The sequence below is a fragment of the Monodelphis domestica genome, chromosome 6 (genome assembly GCF_027887165.1).
Source record: "Monodelphis domestica isolate mMonDom1 chromosome 6, mMonDom1.pri, whole genome shotgun sequence".
Lineage (NCBI taxonomy): Eukaryota > Metazoa > Chordata > Mammalia > Didelphimorphia > Didelphidae > Monodelphis > Monodelphis domestica.
Window position 1 is genome coordinate 34,454,915 of NC_077232.1, and position 22,354 is coordinate 34,477,268.

The following is a 22,354-nucleotide window of genomic DNA, read 5'->3' on the forward strand; positions in this document are numbered from 1 at the left end:
GCTATGTGACTTTGGGTAAGAGGATTACTCTCTCTTGACTTCTGTTCTCCTTGCATTAGGAAAGAGAATGACTTTAGTTGATCCCTAAAGTTATGCTAGTTCTAATTGGTGATCCTAAAAGAATGAAAGGGGAAATGAAGAAAGTAAAGGTTATATCATTCAAGTACACACACTACTTTCTTTCTACTTAGTCCACAGTACTAACCACATTTCATTTTTCTCAGATCTCTAACTCTGATTGTGCTGTTATCCAAAGTAAATTGTAGTCAATATCATGGCTTCTCCATTAAAAATTTCTCATTTTAAAGATGGCATCCCTTTTCCAATGGAGGAATCCATTTCAAATGAAGAGAATGCTGATCTGTTAATTTTGCTTAAGATCTCCAGAGTAAAGAGGTTAAGTCCCATTCATAAATAAAATAAATTTTTTGTAGATACCACTTTTCATCATTAGTGTTTTATGACATCTAGATTTAAGTTGAATGGCTTAAGTCTTTATCTTTTATTGCTCTGATTAATAATCTATTGAATTCCTGTGGCAATTTGGTATTTGTTGAAACATCCATAAGTAGGAGGTGTATAACAGGGTTTTCCACTATTTTATAGCCTATCATTGATATAGACAAGTGATCATTAAGACATTTTAATAATACATCTTTAATGAATGACACCTTAAATTTGGAAGTCAAATAGTTCTGTTTGGGGGAAGTGGTTCTGGTTTTAAAACTATACAGGATCATAATGTAATTAAACTCTTTTTAAAATATTCTATTTTATATCTGATTTTCTTGATATTTTGTTGATTAAATGTTTTACATGGATAAAAATTGTTCACATGAACATAAAATATCCTTATATTTTCATTGTACTTCTAATCTATTTCTTACATTTGTAGTACATATGTAACTGTAAAGGGTGAACCTGAATCAAAAGCACTGATATAATATAAAATATAATATAATATAATATAAAAGCAGTCTATTTCCAGGACTGTGGAGTACATAAATCAATAATTACCATTTTGATATGTTGCCCTTTTTGCTGTCATTTTATACCTCTTTTCTGCTCCTAAGCTATCAAATTATTGTACTTAAATACATATATACACAACAATTTTTATGTATGCATATGGAATATAAAACATATGATTTTTCATTATAGAAAGTAGATAGACTTGCAAACTTTCTTTTAATTTGATAAGTGAGTTATTTTTCTCACCATTAAATAAAACATATGTGATATCTTCTGTTTAGAAGGGTGGGCAAGGCTTACATCTCAGAGGAAACTCGATCATGATATTACTAACTACATATGTTTTTTACTTTTCATGATTCTAACTTGTTTGTTGGGTTTTTGTAAACCTATAGAAAACTAGATTATTTTGGTTTGTAATTAATGTGCCACTGTTAAGTATTCAAAACAACTCTTATAGATCTTATCCAACTCTGAGTTTCTGTGAAAAGATAGAACTTTAGTTACTTCCCTTGATGTATTGTAGTTCATTATTATTAATGAACCAGGACTTTCCAATTCTCACTTGATACATATTTGCATTGCCACTGTGCTGGGTTTCTTGAGACTATATAAAGAGAATTTTTGGAAATGATCCTTTTTTGAGAGGGTCTTTTTCTCTTTTCTTTTCTTTCTGTATTTCTTAATGCTCCCAATTAAAGTTTTTCATTATTTTTGAAAAAAAAATTCATTTGCACTTTGTGTTACTTTGTTTGGTTTTCATTATGTAAAACTTTAGACTGGTTTTCAGTTATCAACTGAGGAAATCTAAAATTTCTGATATTTATTTACATGTGTATATATGTATATCTTACTACATATTTGGTTTTATTGTTTTTATTTGGGAAATATGACATTTAAGTTGTCTACTACTCTCTGTAGTATAATTTTAAGGCATATCTGTATATATATATATATGACTATGGGAAAACATATGTATTGTACACATATATACTTATGTGAGTGTGTGTGCATTATACATATATGCTTCATATTTTCATTTATTTCTTGTACTTGTTATCTTCCTCAGAAGAATGTAAATTCATTTCAAGAAGGAATTATTTTCATTCTTTTCACTTGTATTCTCAAAATGTTGCACATCCGCCTTATAAGTTATTCTTTTAAAGATGATGTTAGATTGATGCCATCACCCAATTAAATATGCATCTATGGTTTGATCACATTAGGAAAAGGTAAAAAGATTAGTGTCAACTATGTGCCAGGCACTGGGAGGTTTGTTTTGTGAGTCAGACTTAGGATAGGAAATATTGGTATTGCCCCAATAAGTATAAAGTCTTTAGAAGTAACATTTATCATATTCTCATACTGAAAGACAAAGAGTTTAACATTATAAATCCTTTATGATTTCTCTTTCATATTTACCTTTTAATGTTTCTCTTGAGTCTTATATGTAAGTCAAATATCCTATTCAATTCTGATCTTATCAGAAATACTTGTAAGTCTTCTATTTCATTAATTATCTATTTTTTCTTTTATGTTAAAATTAATTGTGGTTGGACTCTGAAATATTTTAATTAGGTGGTTGCCAGGGATTTAATTTCTAAATCCCAAAATGAATTACGAACGTAAATGGGATTTATGGTAGTTTATTTATAATATTTACAATAGAAGGAAGATATTAGAGAGAGAGAGAGAGAGAGAGAGAGAGAGAGAGAGAGAGACAGAGACAGAGACAGAGACAGAGACAGAGACAGAGACAGACAGACAGAGAGAGAGAAACTCTTGCTTTTTCTGATATCAGTTAGAATTTCTAAGCCCAAGCCAGGGTAAGAGAGTCTCAAGAAATTGAGCCTTTCCTGGAGGCTTTATGCCTCCAGAATGGTGGGATCTCTAAATCAGCTTTTCATTCATCAATAGTAACAGTCTAAAAGAAGCCTGGGTGTCTGTATTCTGGACCCTTCTCTGAGTCAGTGCCCAAATGTCCTAACAAATAAATCTCTGAATCTCCGAATGTCCGTCTTCCCTTCAACTCTGAGTGACTGATCCTTCACTCCAAGCCCAGGATGTCTGTCTCACTTCAGTCTTTTTAAAGACCTTTTTTCTCTTATGTCACTTCCTCTAAATTTTCATGTCTACCAATCACAGCAGACACTTTTCTCCAGGACTGTCCATGCTTTAGTTCTCACCTTCTTTAGTTAGATTATATCTTTTCGGGTTATTTAACATCTCTTTTACCTGTTGTAGTTACTTAACACCTTTTTTCAGTTAAGAACTAAAAATAGATTATAGCTTAAAATTCTAGTTTCACTATATAAAGTAAGAGCTAAGTACCTTCATTATTACAATCAGTAGATTACAATTTTATATTCACAATAAAGAAAGACCTAAGTATCTTCATTGTTACAATCAGGAGATAGCTAAATCCAGTCTTCACACTTTGAAAGATTACATTCAGTTTTGCTGGATAAGTTATTATTTGTTTCAATCATATCTATTTTGTCTTCTGAAGTCTGAAATCCCAAACTACTCATTCTTTTGCTTTGGTAGTTGCTAAATCTGATGTGATCCTAAATGTGGCTCCACCATATTTGAATGATTACTTTCTGGATATTTGCAATATTTTCCCTTTGACTCAGGAGATCTGGAATTTGGTCATTATATTCCTGATAGTTTTCGTTTTAGGAACTCTCAGTTGGTGAAGTCATTCAATTTCTATTTTATTCTCTGGTTCTAGGATTTGGGGCAGTTTTCCTTGATAATTTCTTGAAATATAATATCTAGGCTATTTCTTTGATCATTGCTTTCAATTTCTCCAATAATTTTTAAGTTGCCTCTCCTCTTTTGCAATGATTAATTACAAATTTTCTCCTATTTACCCCACCCCATCTATTGATTTTTATTGTTTTTTGATCACCCTTGGAATCATTAACTTTCACTTGTCCCATTTTAATTTTTAAGAAAATATTTTTGTCAGCAAGCTTTTCTTCCTCTTTTTCCATTTGAGTTTTTAAAGTGTTATTTTGTTTAGTAATTTTTGTGCCTCTTTTTCAAGAATTTTATTTTTTCATAACTTTCTTCCTTTACTTTCATTTATTTACCTATTTTTCACTCTGCTTTTCTGATTTGATTTTCTAAATTATTTTTTTCACTCTTCCCTGTTAGACTTTTGTCAGATTCAATTTTTTTTTTCCTTTGGGGATTTTCTTGTAACTTCTAACTTTATTGCCTTTTTTTCTGAGATTTTTTTTTCATAGATTTTTTATGGTCAGTTTCTTTTATTGTTATGCTAATTTTTTCTGCTCTATTTCATTTTAAACTTATTTACATTAGTTTCTGTTTCAGTCATGAAGGGGAGGGGCACTATCACAAGTTTCAAGCTTTGTTATGACTTTGTTTTCAGAACTAATTCTGAGAATCTGGAATTTTTTGTGCTTCCAAGGTGATCTTTAGAGATGTATTATCACTTATCTCTTGGTCCCTACTCTCTTCCTTAGCCAGGAAGTTTCCTTGCTCCCACTTAGAATTGCAATTGATACTACTTCTTAGAGAACCTGTTCCCTTAGGCCTGGAAACAATACTATTTTACAAAATCCTGACTCTTTTGTGACAGAAAGAAATATTTTTCAGGATACCCACACCCTCTTGACTTGAAATATTCCTTTTTTGCATTTAGCAAAGCTTCATAAGCTATTATAGGTAATGGATTTGCTAATTAGTATCTGGTCTTACATTTATTCATAGCAAAGTTATTCCCTGGAATCTCTTTCTGACCAGTTACCCCAGGTCTTCTTACCATTGCTAGCTTGAGAGCTCCAGAAACTGTTGCTACTTTTGTCACCACCACCTAGCTCGAAGATTGAATTATTTTGCACATGGACTCTGGATAAGGGCCTACTCCTGTGTTAGAGATATCTCTTTTTAATATGCTTTTTTTAGTGTGTGATGGGGGTAAAATAAAGTCTCATCTTGCTCTGACCTTTTGGTGGCTCAACCATGCCAGAACTGTTTTTTTTTTTTAATTCCTACCTTCTGTCTAGGAGTCAATACTGTGTATTTGCTCCAGGGCAGAAGAGTGGTAAGGGCTAGGCAATGGGGGTCAAGTGACTTGCCCAAGGTCACACAGCTGGGAAGTGTCTGAGACCAGATTTGAACCTAGGACCTCCCATCTCTAGGCCTGGCTCTCAATCCACTGAGCTACCCAGCTGCCTCCTAGAACTGTTGTTTTTTTTTTTTTGAGAGGAGTATTGGTAAAGTTTTTTAGAGAGGATATTGGGAGAGCTCATCTTACTACTTTCTCTGCTTTGCGACCTTAGCTTCATCACCAGAATTCTCCAAAACAGGCAATTCTTAAGGTTAAATTATTAAAGTTTGCCAGGCAGAGGAAGGAGAAATAAAAAGGAATGAAAAAATTCACCATTTCCCAGTTTGTTTTAAAATGCTTTGAAAGTTCTAATTTCTGACCAATATTCATTTGCTACATGACTATATGTTTCATGTCATATTTCCTAAAATTAGAGAGACTCCTTGTGTTAAGGGTAAATTTTAGGGTTGACACTGAATATATTATTTAGTGGTCACCAGGGATCTAAAATCTAAATCCCAATGAAATACTCAAGTCAGAATGGAATTTTATGGTGGGTTATTTAAAATAGAAGGAAGAAATTAAGAGTGAGGGAGAGAGAGAAAGGGGAAAATCTCTGCTCTGGCCAGCCTGAGCCAGGGGGACTTCAGAGGTCTCAGTCAAGGGGCCTTCCCAGAAGATTAAACCTAGGTTTACTTCCAACCATGAGCCCTCCTCCAAGATGAGGGGCCTCCTTGGAGGCTGGTGCAAGGGAAAGGGAAGTCAGCCTTAACACTCACTACGTGGTTGCCTAAGGGAAGCAGTCTCAGGAACTATGTTCCACCAAGTCAAGTTCCACTGCCAAAGACCTCAAAAGCACCCCTCACAGGAAGTCACGTGAAATATAAAGGCAGTTCTTTACATCACTTCCTGTGTCTCTCACGTACCAAAGATGGCTTAAACTTGGTTTAGGACAGTCCAGGGTGTTCACAATCGTTTCTGATTTGTCACTTTCTAGCACACTCAGGCCATAGACTATCCTCCCTCACAGTTAATCCTTAAGTGCAGGTGTACCCATTCCTGGTTGCTAAAATTCTAAAGACTAAGCAGGGTGGAGTAAATCTAAAATTCATACCTGGAGGCAGAGATTATTTAATTTAATCTTTGTATCCCCAGTACCTAACATTGTGTGTTGTACATAGTTGATTATTTAATGAATGCTTATTGATTGGTTAATTGAATAAGAGACTAAAATTCAAGTCTTCTAATAAAGAAAAATAAAGTAGAAAAGCCATGATTAAAGTTTCTGTCTACCTACTTTAGTGGTCTGTAAAATGAATTACTTGTATCCTATGAACCATAGTGTCCTAGCACTAAACATCTATGATTCTTTGATTCTGAATCTAGTGTCTTGGGTTTTTCTATGCCTCAATTTTAGTGCTGAACAAATTGGTAGATTGCATACACCTATTTCTCAAAAGTACCAGAAAGTTGGAAAAATATATAGAGCATCCATCAGCTGGTGATTTTATGCTTCTATAATAATCCTGAGAGGAATTACAACATAATAAACTGAAGAATCAGTCCTGGAGTGAGAGAGAGAACCCACTTCTTTGTGCACATACTAGCTTTGTGACTGTAGCTGTTTCCTAATCAGAGTTGGAATTTAAATTGTAAATGAATTATATATCTTCATCTGTAAAGTCTGGAATTTCTTTGGGAAATTCTTCAAAATGATGAACTAAGAAGTCAAACTCTAGAGAACAAAAGAAAGCAAACAAGCAAATAAATGACACTATATAATTATTATTAGCTTAGTAAAGTGTTATTATTTGTATTGATGATAGTGATGATGGAAGTGACGAAGATAATAAGAGTATTAGAATTTTATGTGTACTAAATGGCATCAGAAATTGCCCATAGCAGGAACATCATAATTCTACTTCTTTTTTTCTTTTTCTTTCTGGACTCTAGAACAGCTGGCATAGTGTTATTCACATATTTGACAATTTTTATATTTTCATATAAATACATTATATTGGACCATCCAGACATGTTTTATATGGCATTTTAATATGATATATTTGGGTGATACTTACTGATTCTTTGCTTTCCTAATTGTAGGACTAGCTATTCAGCAGGATCAATAATTCTGTAGTCATATTGGACTGTGTGTTATTGGATTTTCTGAATTATGCTTTGAAACAACCCTGGATAGTACACTTGGCTCTATACCAGAGGGAGTAATTCCACATTAGCAAAATAGATAGATTAGAGGCAACTCAATTGCTCTCTTCCATCTTCTATTTGTCTAATCTCCTAATGAATCTCAGCATGTGATGGTTCAAGTGAATGACTGAGATTACTCAGTTTAACTTCTGGAATGGCCGGATCCTATACTTTGGATGACATTAGCCCAGAAAGATCAGGAAGTATTATTTCAGAAGTTCTATGGTGAGGGACTATCTATGAATATTGTGCAACATTGGGCAGACAGCATAGTCGAAAGGGTAGCCTTTATTTACAGAGCAATAAACTTGATACCTTGGGGAGTCATAAGTGATTATCTTATAACCAAATGAGATTCTCATGGATTGCTTCCATTGTGTCTTAGCTTTGCCATTTTGTAGACAATATTCGAAGGGCTTAACAAGAATTAAAACTCCATAATGTAACTGTAAAATGTTCTACATTTGGAGTCAGAAGAGCAATGTTTTATTTGAAGCTCTGAAAATTAATAGTTTGATGAAATATTGCCAGTTCTTTTACTTCTCTCTATCTAAGATTCATTTGTGAAGTTGAGACAAATACTATTTTCACTTCCTGACAGAATGGTTAAGAGAAAAGTACTTTGTAATACTTTAAAGCACTTGTGGCATCATTACTCACATCATAAAAGAATTAAAATAGTTAACATACAGGAAGGATTCTTATGGAGGAAAATGCTCATCAGAAGATCATTTAATCTTCCACCTCTTACTACATTAACAAGTAATAATAGTCACCAGTTAAAACCCTCTGGAACCAATTAATTTTCTGTAGCAACCATGTCACCATATTGAGAAAAAAAAAGGCATTTATTTTAACCACATCATTTGATCCCAACATATCTAGAACTGACCTTATGGAATTTCAGATAACATGTCAAATGGAGAAGGAACTTTTATAATCAACTATTAAAGTTTCTCAGCATTTTACAGGAAGGGACTTTGCCATATACGATCTAACTCACATCTGAACAGAAATATTCCTTCTGTAATATAACTTGTAAGAAAGTTCTGGCCTTTCCTTGAAAACCTCCAATGAAGGAAATCCACTATTTCCAAAGGGACCCTATTCCTTACTAGTTTGATACCATGATTTTACAATTGAAGTAACAGAGCAGGAGAATTTAAATGAATGCCTTCCTCACCCCAGTCACAGAATTAGTATGTATCTCTGTCAAGATTTGATTTCCTGTTCCCTCTCTCTCCCTCCTTTTTTTCTGTCTTCATCTCATATTGGAATTGTCCAGAGTTATGTTTCTTAATATCTTGAATTAGCAAGACCTTGCAGTCCCTTGAAAAGTAACCACAGAATTAGTATTAGTTTCTTATCTAGAATATATTGGAAGATCTAAAGGGATCATCATATCAGAAATGAAAATGGTGAGATTGCTTATCATTCCTATATGCATATTATGTATCTATATATATACATACATTATAATTGTACATATATCTATATAGGCAGATATTCAAATGTGTAGATATCTGTATGTGCCTACGTCTATATAGATATTTATATCTATGAATATAAAGATACACATAGCAAATCATAGAGAGATTTATATATATATATACACATTTATGTATTCATGTGTACATAAAATCAGATATGTGGTATACATAAATACATAGATATATCATTTATTTGTCTTTTTTTTAATTCTGAATTTTCTACATGATTCTTCCCAACAACAGAATTATCATTTTAGACACAAAAATACATCTAGGCAATGGAAATCCAAACATTTACTGTGTCTGACAAAAAGGTACTTTTTCCTACACCTTTATTCTGACTGTCCTCTTCCAAGAGATGACATGTACTCCTCCATCAGTCATCTGAATTCATGATTGTTCATTGCAATGATAAGTGTTCTTATTGAAATGTTTTCTTTTACAGTACTATTGCTATCATATAAACATATCTCCTGGGAAAACTTCCTAACAATCTGAGCTGTCCAAAGTGGAATGTTCTGCCACAGAAGGTGATGGGTTCCCTCTCTTTGGAATTCCTCGAACAGAGACTGGATGGCTGCTGCTTAGGTACGGTACGTTATAGTGGAGAATTCCTTTTGGTATGTATTATGATAAGATGGCAGTTCTTGTGCATATTAACTCAAATACTTTAATTTTTTTGTTTTTGCTTACTTTATTTTTAAACAGTTGATAGAAATCTTTTCAAGGATTTCTGAGTTCACTGTTGTTTCTTATGGATTAATAATATTGTTATTTATATGTCATGGTTTCTAAAGTCATTCATCATTCAATAGACATCTATTTCCTTTGAGGTCTTTGCTATGATTGCCCATTTCCTGAAAACAACCAGGATTCTCTTTATGTTTCAAAGGGTGAACTTTTGTTTCCTAACACACAAGAAACCTGCAGGGCACTGCCCATTAAGACTGGGTGAATTCAAGTCTATTAAAAATGACTTTTGCTATCCTGGTCAATGGTGCAGTTAGAAAACAACTGGGTTCTACTTTGGTAACCTACCTTGAAAAATAGGAATAGCAGTTATTCCCAAACCTCTAACTCTATTAATCTTCCTGACCTTAGATTGTGGATGAAAGTGCCAGCTCAGTACCCATCATTAGCATGGAGAGCCCTAGAATACAGCAGCACATCCTGGTCATGTACCTTCACATGCTATGATGTCACTGATTAGCATTTTTACCATTTGGTGCCAGGGTTCAAGGACACATGAGCTGCAGTGAGCAATGGCTGTGAATTTCAATCTTGTGTGTTTATCCTGTGCCCTTGGAGAGATGACTTTAATTTTTTCTCTGCTCTTAGCTGATACATGCTGGGCAGGGAGGCATGTATGAATAAGAATGGTAGACTATTACTCTCTCCTCTTAACCTAAAAAAGTTCCATTTTTGCTTCTCTACTCCTAGACCTACCTCCCCCTATTAATTTTTACAGAAATTGCCTTTTATTTTCTGTTCTTTTCAAACCCCCTCCCCCATCATCTCTGCTGGCTTTGACAGAGCAGCTGTTCCTTTTTGATATGATTTACACTGTATTTGGGGAAGGAGAGAAATGTTATTAGCAGGTGAGAAAAAGCTAATGATACCAGGTCCCAACATAACACATACCACTTTATGCCTGCAAAGCAGAAAAAAAACCCAAAAACCAACAATAGAGGCTGGAGTAAGCAACAGTTCAATAGATTCATTGACCCCAAGTAGATTCTATGGTACAAAAAATCAAGCTAGAGAAACAGAATTTTGCTCATCTTTGAACAGAAGATTGCTTGATCAATGATCCTCTAAAAACTAGCCATTCTATTACCTGAAATTAATGGTCAGTTTCTTAGTTAATGTTCTGGGGCAAGATAGAAAGTCATCTGTGTTCTAACGAACCAGTCATTAACTGAAGTAATGATGGAGATTTTTGAGCATATTAGGGCTTGTAGGAACATAACCATCATTTTTCAATGGCCATCAGGCTCATTTTTGTTTCCTATTTATTTGTTTGGAGAATTTGACTAGTTGAGTGGTCACTTTGGAAATGAATCATTTGCAACTTATGCTTATCTGTTTGACAGTAAGAAAAACAAATTGTCTCCAAGTATCTAAAAAGGGGGAAATAAGACTGTGTTGGAGAAAGAACTATGGATTTCACATTGGCTGGGACTTAGGAAAGAATCACTCAACTCAGGGTTAGGTGGGTGGTTATATGGATTAAATAAATATCCCATCCCTAGCAGCTTGGGTTTTTCTGAAGTAAATAGAAATGTTTAAACTAGGGAAGAGGGAACTTGGAAGGGCTATACAGAAGGGAATATATTTATCTCCAAGTATTGGCAAGGTTAATATAGGAAATAGGAACTAGATCTGTTCTTGGACCCCATTGGACCAAACAGAAAATGGATGAGAAAATGATGTGGAATTTGCAAAGAAGAAAAGTTTCATTGAATTTTAGAGAGAAAAAAAATAAAATAAGACTGTGCATAAACATAGTGGGTTTTCTTCATAGGCAAGAAGCAAAGTTTACTTTTATTGAGATTCTATTAAAAAGACATAAAAATAATCAAATTGTGAGCAAATTCCAATGAAAGTTTTTTGAGTACCTATAGTTTGACCTAGGTGAGGGATTCCTAGCCTGTTATCATACTCCAAAGAGGATTAATGGGTAGATTTCAGGGAAGATCCATGAATTTGAATGAAAGAGAAATGTCTTCATTTTGATTAATATTTAACCAAAATTAACATTTTTTAATTTTTAATTTTCTTAAAAATATCCTGAGACACCCATTGGAGTCATTATATTTCTGAAGGAGTATTTGACATATTTATACCACAGAAAAATGATTAAGAATCTCTGAGCTAGATGATATGTGAGATCCATTACAAATGTGAAATTCTGGATATTGTCCTTTAAAAAGGAGCTTTACTTATAGACAACATGTTATAATAGCAGACCTGGAAACATGAAGAACCTATTCCAGAATTACCCTGACATTTATTATCTCAGTGAATTCACTTATGTTCTCTGACTAGCTCAGTTTACTCATCCACAAAATAAAGATGATCACACCCATAGCTCCTTCTTTATAAGGTGATTGTCAAGCTCTGTTGAGATAATGTATGCATATGAGATAATGGATGAGAGAATGTATTGTATTCTCCAAGTGATACATCAATGTCACCTGTTATTATTAAATATGAGACTAGTCTTAAGGCAAAAAATATTCAGTGGCATTGATTTTCCTTTAGTATACTACATTCAGTTTCTTTAACATGAAATCCTGAATTTCATGTATTTCACTCATCTACTTGGTAAACTGTTTAGGATATGTCTCAGCCATCAAAACCTAAATATTACCTATGAAATTTGGACTCTGCTCCTGTTTTTGCTTCCTGGTGATAAACAGAATGGTTCTAAGCTCTCTTTCACAAGATAACTACAGATACTTAAAGACAACTGCCATGACCCACCTTCTAAGTCTCCCTTTCTCAAGGCTAATTATTCCCAGTTACCTTGATTGATCTTCATTCAGCCAAACCTTGAGGTACTTTTCTGGCAACATCAAACAAGTAACTTCTACCACGTAGTATTCTCCAAAAGTGGATTGGGCCACTTCCTGAGCTGGTGGGTTTCCCCTTAGTAGCAATTTTTCTGAAAAAAGTTGGATGATCGCTTGTTTGTGAATGCCATTTGAGGGACTTGTTTGGTATGGCTTGCATCATATGACCTCTAAGGTGTCTTTCCACTTGAGATTCTATGATTTTGTAAATTTATTAGAGAACCTCATAATCACGGTTGCTGGCTTAGGTCCTAGAATGCAACTGGTTGCCTTGGAAAAGCAAGAAGCCAACTGACCCATAAGGGAATTGAACACACACTATGGATCTCATTAACACAACATTTGTATCCAACTGAGCCAGAAGCTGTGAAAAGACCATGGAGAAAACATATTTTCACAAGGCAGAGGATGATAGAGGTTCAGAGCATGACAAGCTCAGTAAGTGGGGCCACAGAGGTTGCTGCCTCTATGCAAATTGATTATGTTCAGCACTTAGGAAAATTGCTTTCCATCTATCATCTGCTTGAAAAATAATCTCAAATGAGTCACACAGATTTGTTTTTTTTTTTTCAAACTTATGAGGAAACAGCAAAAGTGACTGTTAAGCTAAGGACAAGTCTTTTCCATTTACCTATTTATTTAAGGCAAGGGGGTGACTAGAATGGAAGGTGGAAATAGTGAATAAAAGGCTTAAAACAATAGCTGATATTTGTATAGTATTTTCAGAACAGAAAAGTGATTTAGGATTTTAGACTCATAGATTTTGAACTAGTTCCCCAAATATGACCCAATTCATTCCCTGTCTCTCCACATAGACAACGTCTTACATATGAAAAAAAAATGAGACTTAAATAGTTTAATCAGTTTCTCAACTCATATAGCCAGTATGAAGCAGATTTTGAGTTCAGGTTTCCTCTGCTTTCTGAGTACTTTTTCCACTCTAACAACTGTTCATTTTATCTGTTCCTTTGACTTCTATGGCAATTCTGTGTGGAATTTGGCTAGCTACTACAGATTTCCATTCTTTAAAATGGGGGATCTAAGGTTCAGTGATTTCCCCATAGTTAGAAATCTAGGTAATGTCAAAGGGAGGTTCTGAGCCCTGACCTCCCCAATCATTCAATCCATTGCTTGTTTTATGATATTATATTACCTAGTATTTTCCTTGAACCTGTTTTTTCCTTTAAAAATAAAACCAAGGAGCCAGGTAGGTGGCTCAGTAGATAGAGATCCAGGCCTGGAGATTGGAGGTTCTGGGTTAAAATCTAGCCTCAGACACTACCTATCTATATGACTCTAGTCAAGTCACTTAACCTCTATTTTTTATCCCTTACCATTCTTCTTCTTGGAACCAACACTCCATATCAATTCTGAGCCAGAATATAAGAGTTTAGAAGTGTAATATTGATAGGGTAAGAATGGGTGAATATGAAGAACAAGGGATATGGAAGGTTTGTAGCAGAGAATGGAGTAGTTGAAGGGAGAGAGAGCCCCGCCCCTACCAAAAGGCTATTTTTTAACAAAATGGAGTGTCCCAGAAATGGACCACTTATAATAGCCTGTGGGGATGTCTTCTCTATGAATTGATGCCAAAGATTCCCTAGAGCAGGTAAACATGGGTCCTCCTGAGGGACAAGCCTTTTCCCAGACTTTGGTCTCCCAGCAGGGGTCTGATGTTTGTAGTTCCCTGACTGAACTGAGGTTCAACTCCCTCTATGCCCCAGAAAAGATAGTCCACTTATCTGATTGAGATATTCAAATAACTTAAATTTGAATAACCAGTTCAGATTGGAGAAGTATCAGGGAAAAGGGAAGAGGGATGTCCCGAAATAAGTTTGGAGTCTTTCTCAGCTTTGAAGCTGAGGCCAGGTCTCACAAGCCAGTGGAGGGTTTCTCTTATTTTTGTCTATGCTATATCTGTGCTAGTTTTCTTAATTTCAAAATCTTAGCAGTAGACAGCAAGCAACAAGAAACGTTATGACTTCAGAGCTGGTTGGGTCTGTCTCTTCTGGCTGAAGAAAATAGAGGCATTTCTAATCAGAGACTGGGAAGCCAAAACTCCTCCCACTTCCAACACCAGGAAGGAAGTGCTAGTCACAAGACCAACTGCCACTTTCAGTTGCCCCTACCCTCACCAAGTGTCAGTCTTGTCAATTTCTTCCCTCTCTAATATTCCCACTGTTGCTTCTCTCAACTCATTGGCAGAAAGTCTAGAACTTGTTTTAGTTTCCTTTCCACAGAAGATAAATAAAAATAAAACCAAACAAACAAATAAAATCAGGTGACTCTACAAAAATATTTCCTCCCAAATAATCTCTGTTTACATTAGAGAGATTGATCTTTGAAATAGCTCTTTTTACTTCTCTCTTAATGGTGTCCTAAATCTCATCAGTTCAATTACTGTGTCTAGGCAGATGGCAACCAAATCCATCCAGCTAAAGCAAATCTCTTTTATGAGCTTCAGTCTTGAATCACCAACTGCCTTCAGCATATCCACTTCAGCTTGGAGGTCCCATGCACATCTCAAACTCAACATTTCTAAAACCAAATATATCACTCTAGCCATGTCTCTCCATGAACTTGCTCCTTCTCAAAGTTCCCTATCTTTGTTTAAAGCAGCATGCTCTGTCTTTAAGCTGGGCTTGCACTCTCAGTATCTTCTTCAACTCTTCTCTCTACCTTGCCCTCAGTATAAAAATATGATGCCATATTATGCAAATTTTATTTCCAAAACATGTTGTGCATCGACTCCATTTTCTGCCCTTACCTAACTACTATTATATGTCAGGCTCCTTCATCTCTTGCCTATACTACTGTAACAAATTCTTGTTTTCTCTCTTTCTGTCAGTCTCTCCACAATATCATCACGCTGTTGCCAAAATAATCTTCATAAAGTACATATCTGAGCATATCCTTTCCTTGATGATGATGATGAAGTCTCTAACCTTTATATGACACTTGCTATAAAAATATTGTGACTCCCTCTTGCCTCAGCTGAAAACACAAACTCCTCAACTTAACATTTAAATTCTATCACAATCTGTATAAAGTCTAGCTTCCTATGTTTATTTCTATAATTTCTCTTTAAAAAATCAATAGTGGTCCCACAAGATTTTCTGCTTACTATTCTTTAAACATAATATTGCATCTCTTGTCTCTTATACTTAGATGTAAAATATCCTTTCCACTTAGATTGAACTATGTCTTCCACCTTGGAACTAAAAATCTTTAGTGTCCTTTAAAACTCATCTTGTCACCTGCTCACAGAAGCTTTTCATGCTTCCTTCATCCTCTATTTACTTACCCATTTACATGTCACATTCTACTATAAAATATAATCTTCTTTATGGAAAGAGCAGTTGCAATTTTTTTCCTTATCTCTTTTCTTGAGCATAGAAGAGATTTAATATATCAACAATGAATTTCATTTCATTTCACTTTCCTTTATAATTCCTGAGGCTTTTATTTTATTTTTAATTGGGTAAGATACTATGAATGGCAAGGAATTATACAATTCTATTGCTGAAATTAAAAAAAATATCCAAAATCATGTGTTTTCCTAAAAGTCACTTGTCAGTAACATCTTAGGGAAAAAGATCAGGGTAGAGGTGAAAGAGTTGGGCAAACCGGGATAACATAAGCATATGTAGAAGTATTATAGAAAGTATAAGACTTATGCAAATTAAGTCAAAATTTGGTATATTAATTATGCAATCTTTTGGACTTTTTTTTTACAATTCTTGTGATATCCTATTGTCTTCTAGATGCTAAAGATTTCAAATTCAGAAATTATATCTAGCATTTTATTTCTCTTTTGGTACCAAGAATATTGGAAATATTCAATGAAACTTTATAGATTGATTGATTTGACAAACCTCTTTAGGGTTATATTAGCTATACTATAAGACTTTCACTTTTTCCTTTGAGAGATGTTACTAGCAATGCTCAGCATTGTCCATTGGAATACTGGCACACATAAAAGAAAACATTGAACTAAGACAAAAAGAAGAAACAAGAAAGATAAAGACAGCAAGGGAAGAAAGGAAGAGGAAAGGAGTTGAATATGGTAGAGTCTTCAAGAATTATTTACACTGCTAGCTGTCTTTTGGGGATCTGGTTTTTGAAAAAAAATATTTAGTCTGTTTTTTATTTATTTTTTTGTTCATTGTGATGAAAAAGGATAAAAATTATGATGTTATATATGCCCTGATTATGAAGAGCTGAACTCCAAATATGAGAGATTGGGCTCATGGCTAACTCTGTATAAATATAGGTTCTGAGACTGTAGACCATTGAGTTAAACTCTCAGTGTTTCTGGGCAACACTTTTAGGATGACATGTTTCAAAACAGCTGCAAAACTGCAGTAGCACAGGGTGTTTCCTCATTGGAGATGGGAGACAAAAGTTCCCATTGATATGGTTTCTCTCCACCCATTAAATCAATAATGTGGACATGGCTTCAATACTAATAGTACTCTAGTTTATCACTTTATCAAGTTTTGTAAATCCTTTAATATTTGTGTAATACAACTTGAGAGTGTCTTCTTTGACCATCAATTAATCTAAAAATGCAATGTGAATCCAAAAGAAGTGAAAGTCTAGTAGGGAAGAATTTTAATGACTGTGGCAAAAGAATAGTTAATATAAACATTTTTATAATTAGTGTGTTCCCTCCTCAAAGAAAAAAAAAAGTGCCTGGACAAAAGCATAGCTATGTACCCAGAATAAGGCTCTGCTCAGTTGTGTTATTGTGTCCTGGAAGTTATATTTGTTTCTAAAAGACTGTGCTACTTGAGTGAGACCTCTTCCCCAGCATCCTTACCTGTTTCATTTACCAAGAGACATAGGCCTGTCCTTAAAAGTTGAATTACTCCTATAGAGATGGATTATTGCTTGAATGACTGCAGTTCAGTGGCTGACAGGGATGGCTTACTTGGCTTTTTAAAGCATACAGGGTGTGACTCATCCTTGAACTAGCCAATCATTCATGATCCCCTGTGTGTCAATTATTTATTTTCCTCCAATGGCCAATACCTTCTAATTCCATGAAGTGGATGTTACAATTTTTCCTCCTTTTGTTGATGGGTTATTAGAAATAACAACCTAAAATTTAGCCACCTTCTTCAAATGTTCATAACTCCTTTGCAAAAATATTGATCTTCATAATACTGTAGTAGCACAACTAGAGTATGGAAAGCCAAATTCTGAGTTAGGATGACCTGTGACTACTGTTCTCCCTCTCTCTCTGGAAAAGAGCCAACCAGTCACCAGGAATTTATTAAGTAATTGATCCTCAAGTGAAATTGTTCCAAAGGATGAGGATAAAAATAAATATTTTTGAAAAATTTTCTTTGAGCTCATATTCAGTGGGAAGATACAATAAGCAAAAAAAAAGTGCATATACAATGAAAATGGAGTTAATTTCAGGATAAAGATATAGTATGAGGGAAAAGTTATTTAATTTTTCTAAGGTCTCTCTGTAACACTATAAATTGAAGAACAGGCATTCTATTCCATAATGTAATTACAACTAACGACCAAATATATATTTGGTCCCTGCTGTGATTCTGTCAGTCTAGGTGACTTTAGGTATGGAAAATCCTTCCATGAATTCAGGTCATTAACTCATCTTTACATTAATATCTTTACTCTTTGGCATGCTCAGGTAATTCTCTAAAATGTTTATGTAAGTTTCATATACAAGTTTATAATCCAGATCTTACTAATTTTTAAGAACAACATTTATTTTGTCCACTACGCCTAAAGCTTTTTATACAATGCAATAAAATTATTAATAATAACTCATGTTTCTATCATATTTTAATGCTTACAGAATACTTACTTGCTCAAAACAACAGTAGGATTTTTGGAATATACCGTACCATATTGTATCCTAGCCTAGCTTGTCCTGTTTAGTCTTGTCCTCTCTTCTCCTCTCCTGTCCTGTCCTGTCTTGACTCTCCTAAGTTATCCTTTCCTGTCTTTTCCTGTCATATCCTGTCCTGTTTTGATTTGTCCTATCCTATCCTAAGCTATCATGTCTTGACCTGTCCCATCTTGTCCTAGACTAGCCTAGTCTATTTTATTCTGTCCTATTCTCTCTGGTCATGTCCTGCCCTGTCCTGTCTAATCCTAGCTATCCTATTCTTTCCTTTCCTCACCTTTCCTTTCCTATTTTCTTCTCTTCACTCCTTTCCTCTCTTTGCCTATATTAAGTTATATAATGCTGTGTTATAGTGTAATATAATGTAATGGACTATGATTCAATTTAATATAATGCAATGTAATATAGCATAAAACATGTGAAAAGAATATAAAATATCCATCATAGTAACAGCTATATTCTCATATTCTGATAAATAGAAAAGGAGAGAGGTAAGCATGACAGAAAGCAAGAGAAAATAGTAATAATTGAAAATTTTATAGTGCTTATATTGCCAACATTGTTCTAAGTACTTTACAATTTGATCCTCACAAAACCCAATGAGGTAGGTGCTATTATTATCTCTATTTAAAAGATGAGAAAACTGAGGTTAACGAGGTTAAGAGACTTATCCAGGATTTCATAGCTAATAAGTATCTGAGGCCAGAATTGAAAGCATATATTTCTGACTCCTGATCTGGTACTCTCATTACTATTCAACTGCTCCATAAAATATTTAATCTCTAATATAATATAACACATAGTATGCACATACATACATAGATATGTTATATACACAGTTGTGTATGTATAAATATGGACATACACAAAGAAGGACAAAGAGTGAGAGACAGAGAGAAAGAGAGGAGAGAGAGAGAGAGAGAGAGAGAGAGAGAGAGAGAGAGAGAGAGAGAGAGAGAGAGAGAGAGAGGGAGGAGAGACAGAGAGAGGAGAGACAGAGAGAGAGAGAGACAGAGAGAGAGAGAGAGAGAGAGAGAGAGAGAGGGAGGAGAGACAGAGAGAGGAGAGACAAAGAGAGAGAGAGAGAGAGAGAGAGAGAGAGAGAGAGAGAGAGAGAGAGAGAGAGGCACACATATTCATGCATGTATATTTTAAAGGAAGAAATAATTTCTTCTCCATAAAGACTTAGTTCCATATTCACGCATTCGCTTCTCTACTCAAGCGGTGGGTTTTGGTAAATAAAAACATGGTTTGGATTTCACCATTTATAAACAAAACTACAGAGTGAATGGTCAAGTCTTCTACTGTTAGTAATCAAGCACACCTAATCCAACTGAAAGAGCAGGAAATGTCCAAAAGTTGTGTTCTCCATTAGTCACTTCTTCCCAGCAGCAGCAGATCCTGGGACCTGAAGGCATAGAGGTTTTCCCCTATCCAAGCCTCACTCTATTGATTCCCAGTGCCTTCTGACCTTTATCCATAGCATATATTTTTTGACATTTGGTGTCATTTGCAAAATGCATGATTATTTTCCTTCAGTAATATTATAGTAGAGCCATTGAGGCTCTTAAATCCTAGAAGAGATGATCCATGCTCCACTAGGATCTTCTTGGCAATCAAGCAACTTGTAGGATGTGGTATCATTCTAAATGTCCCCCTTTGAAGAGATTGCTCTCTTTCCTTTTGTTGTCATTGATGTCAAGATATTTGAAAAAATCCCATCACCTTCCTTTTAACCTCCTATCCTTCTGACTAGGGATAAGCAATTTGAATTTAGGGATCTGAACTTGTGTCTTTTATTTTCTTTTAGTTTGGGGGGATTGTTTTTCCCTCTTTTGCCAATGAGTTTGTTGTAACCTCTGAACATCTGTTGAAACTTCACAGTCACTTGGTCTTCATCCAAATGAGTAATTTTCAGCAACTGCTGGTCTCAAAGAAGTAGACTTTCTCAATTTATCTTTTTACATTTATCTATTTATTTGTTTGTTTATTCATTTATTCATAGGAACCACATTTGAGATAGGCAGACACTTTTTGATTCCTGAAATAAAATAAGTCTCAAATGGATTGTTTTCTATAATACAGCAGCTTTTCTATAGCTTAGTACAAGAGAGGAGACTTGTTCCCAAATTGCCATTGACAGATGGTGATGTATCACTGCTACTAAAGTGGTTGATGCAAAAGAAATTGCCACCTCTTTCACTTATCCATATTCCCTAGATTATTTTTGCTTTGTTCACAAGGGAAAGAGAGCCTGATTTATAGTTGGGCCCATTTCTGGTTCTGGTCATCCAGATGCAACTTATTCACTTAATTCTTCATTATTAGTACTAAGAAAAGCATCTGGCAATCAGATATTTCAGTAGATATAGTATGTAATTGGAGTAATAAAGATTTGAGTTTTAAGTCAAATACTTACTAGCTGTATAAATAAGGACAAGTTACTTATCCTCTCCCAGCCTCAATTTACTCATCCACAAAAGGGGATAATGACAACTGATTCATATAATAAAAATAAAAAATCATAATAATAACATATTTCTAAAATAATTTAAGGTATATCATGATATTTCTGCCTCAACCATTTTAGAGAGGCAATGAGACACAGTGGAGAGACTACTAGATTTGGAATTAGGAAGATCAAAGTCTAGCATTACCACTTACTAGATATGTAACCTTGGTCCAATCACTTTTCCATGATGAGCCTCAATTTTTCTATCTGTGAAATGAGTATAATAAAACCTGTAATACCTACCTGGCATGATTGCTGTGAGAATGAAAACTGATCATATGTATGAAATGCACTCAAAGTTTCACAAGTGATTCAATGAAGCATATATTAGGTATCAAGTTTTTATTAAGCCAAGCAGCTAAATGGCATATGGGATATAGCAGTAGGCCTGGAGTTAGGAAGACATGAGTTCAAATCTAGCCTTCAGTACTTACTCACTATGCAACTTTGGACAAGTCACTTAACCCTGTTTGCCTAAGTTTCCTCACCTGTAAAGTGAGTTGGAAAAGGAAATGGAAAATTGTTCCAGTATCTTTGCCAAGAAATTCCCAAATGGTGTCACAAAGATTTGAACAGGAGTGAAAAATCACTCAATAGCGACAAATCTTAAGAAGTATTCCCTTTCCCTCCAGGTACCATTGCTGATTAATCTGCACAGAATTTTCCCTACTATCCCATAGCAACCTCTTTACCCTAGAAGCTGCCTTCTTCCTTGAACACCCAACTCACAATGCTACATAGGCAGATTATTCCCAGAACCACACTTGTAAGGAGGAGGCATTGGCCAACTTAAGCTTATTGATTTAATTAATTAATTAATTATCTATATTGTGCTTTATTCTGCCTTCTCTGGAATTTTCTCTCCCCATTTTTGCTTTCCTTTATATTTAATTTCCTCCTATTAGTATGTAAGCTCCTTGAAGACGAGGCACTAACTGTTTTTATTTGTAATCCCATTGCTTAGGAGAGTGCCCACACTTAATAAATATCCATTGGCTTGTTAAGGTGACATATATACTATGTTCTAGCACTATGCTAAGTGCTGGGAATATAAAAAGAACAAAAACAAATAAATAATTATTTCCTACCCTCAACCATTTCACATTTTATTGAAGATAAAAATGCAAACTGTGGACATGCAAAACTATATGTACAAAGGGTAAATGTAAGTTACTTTAGTAATGTGATTTTGATTATTCTTCTTGTAGTTGTTATTCAACTAATCAATAAACATATGTTAAGCTCCTACTACGTGCTAAGTAATGGATTTACAAAAGGAGGTAATAGGGACAGATCCTTTCCTCAAAGAATTTACAATCTAATGGGAGAGGCAATATGGGAATAAGTACATACAAATCAAGCCAAACACAGAATAATTGGGAAATAATTAAAAGAGAAAAAGCACTAGAATTAAAAGGGGTTAGGGAATGCTTCTGGGAGAAGGTGGGATTATGGTTCGTACTTGAAGGAAACCAGAAGGTACTTAGAGCAAAAGAGGGAGAGTAATATAGACATGAGGGTCAAGCAGAGAAAATAGCCCTATATGATAGGTTGCTTTAAATATTATTTCTAGTTTTGAAGGTTGGGAAACTGAATGGACAAGTAACTTGATTAGGGTCAACAGCTAGTAAG

At 34.7% G+C, this 22,354-nt stretch overlaps 1 protein-coding gene across 9 annotated transcripts in view; it reads left to right on the plus strand.

Moving 5' to 3' along the window:
- Positions 1-22,354, plus strand: part of LRRC4C (leucine rich repeat containing 4C) — a 1,396,296-nt gene that overhangs the window by 433,843 nt on the left and 940,099 nt on the right. For 8 of the 9 annotated variants that reach the window (XM_056801924.1, XM_056801923.1, XM_056801930.1 and 5 more), the window contains one exon: positions 9,197-9,339. The gene's annotated coding sequence lies outside the window, so the exon portion shown is untranslated. Of the gene's footprint in view, positions 1-9,196; positions 9,372-22,354 lie in introns of all 9 variants that reach the window. The other variant, XM_056801926.1, reaches the window with a different exon arrangement.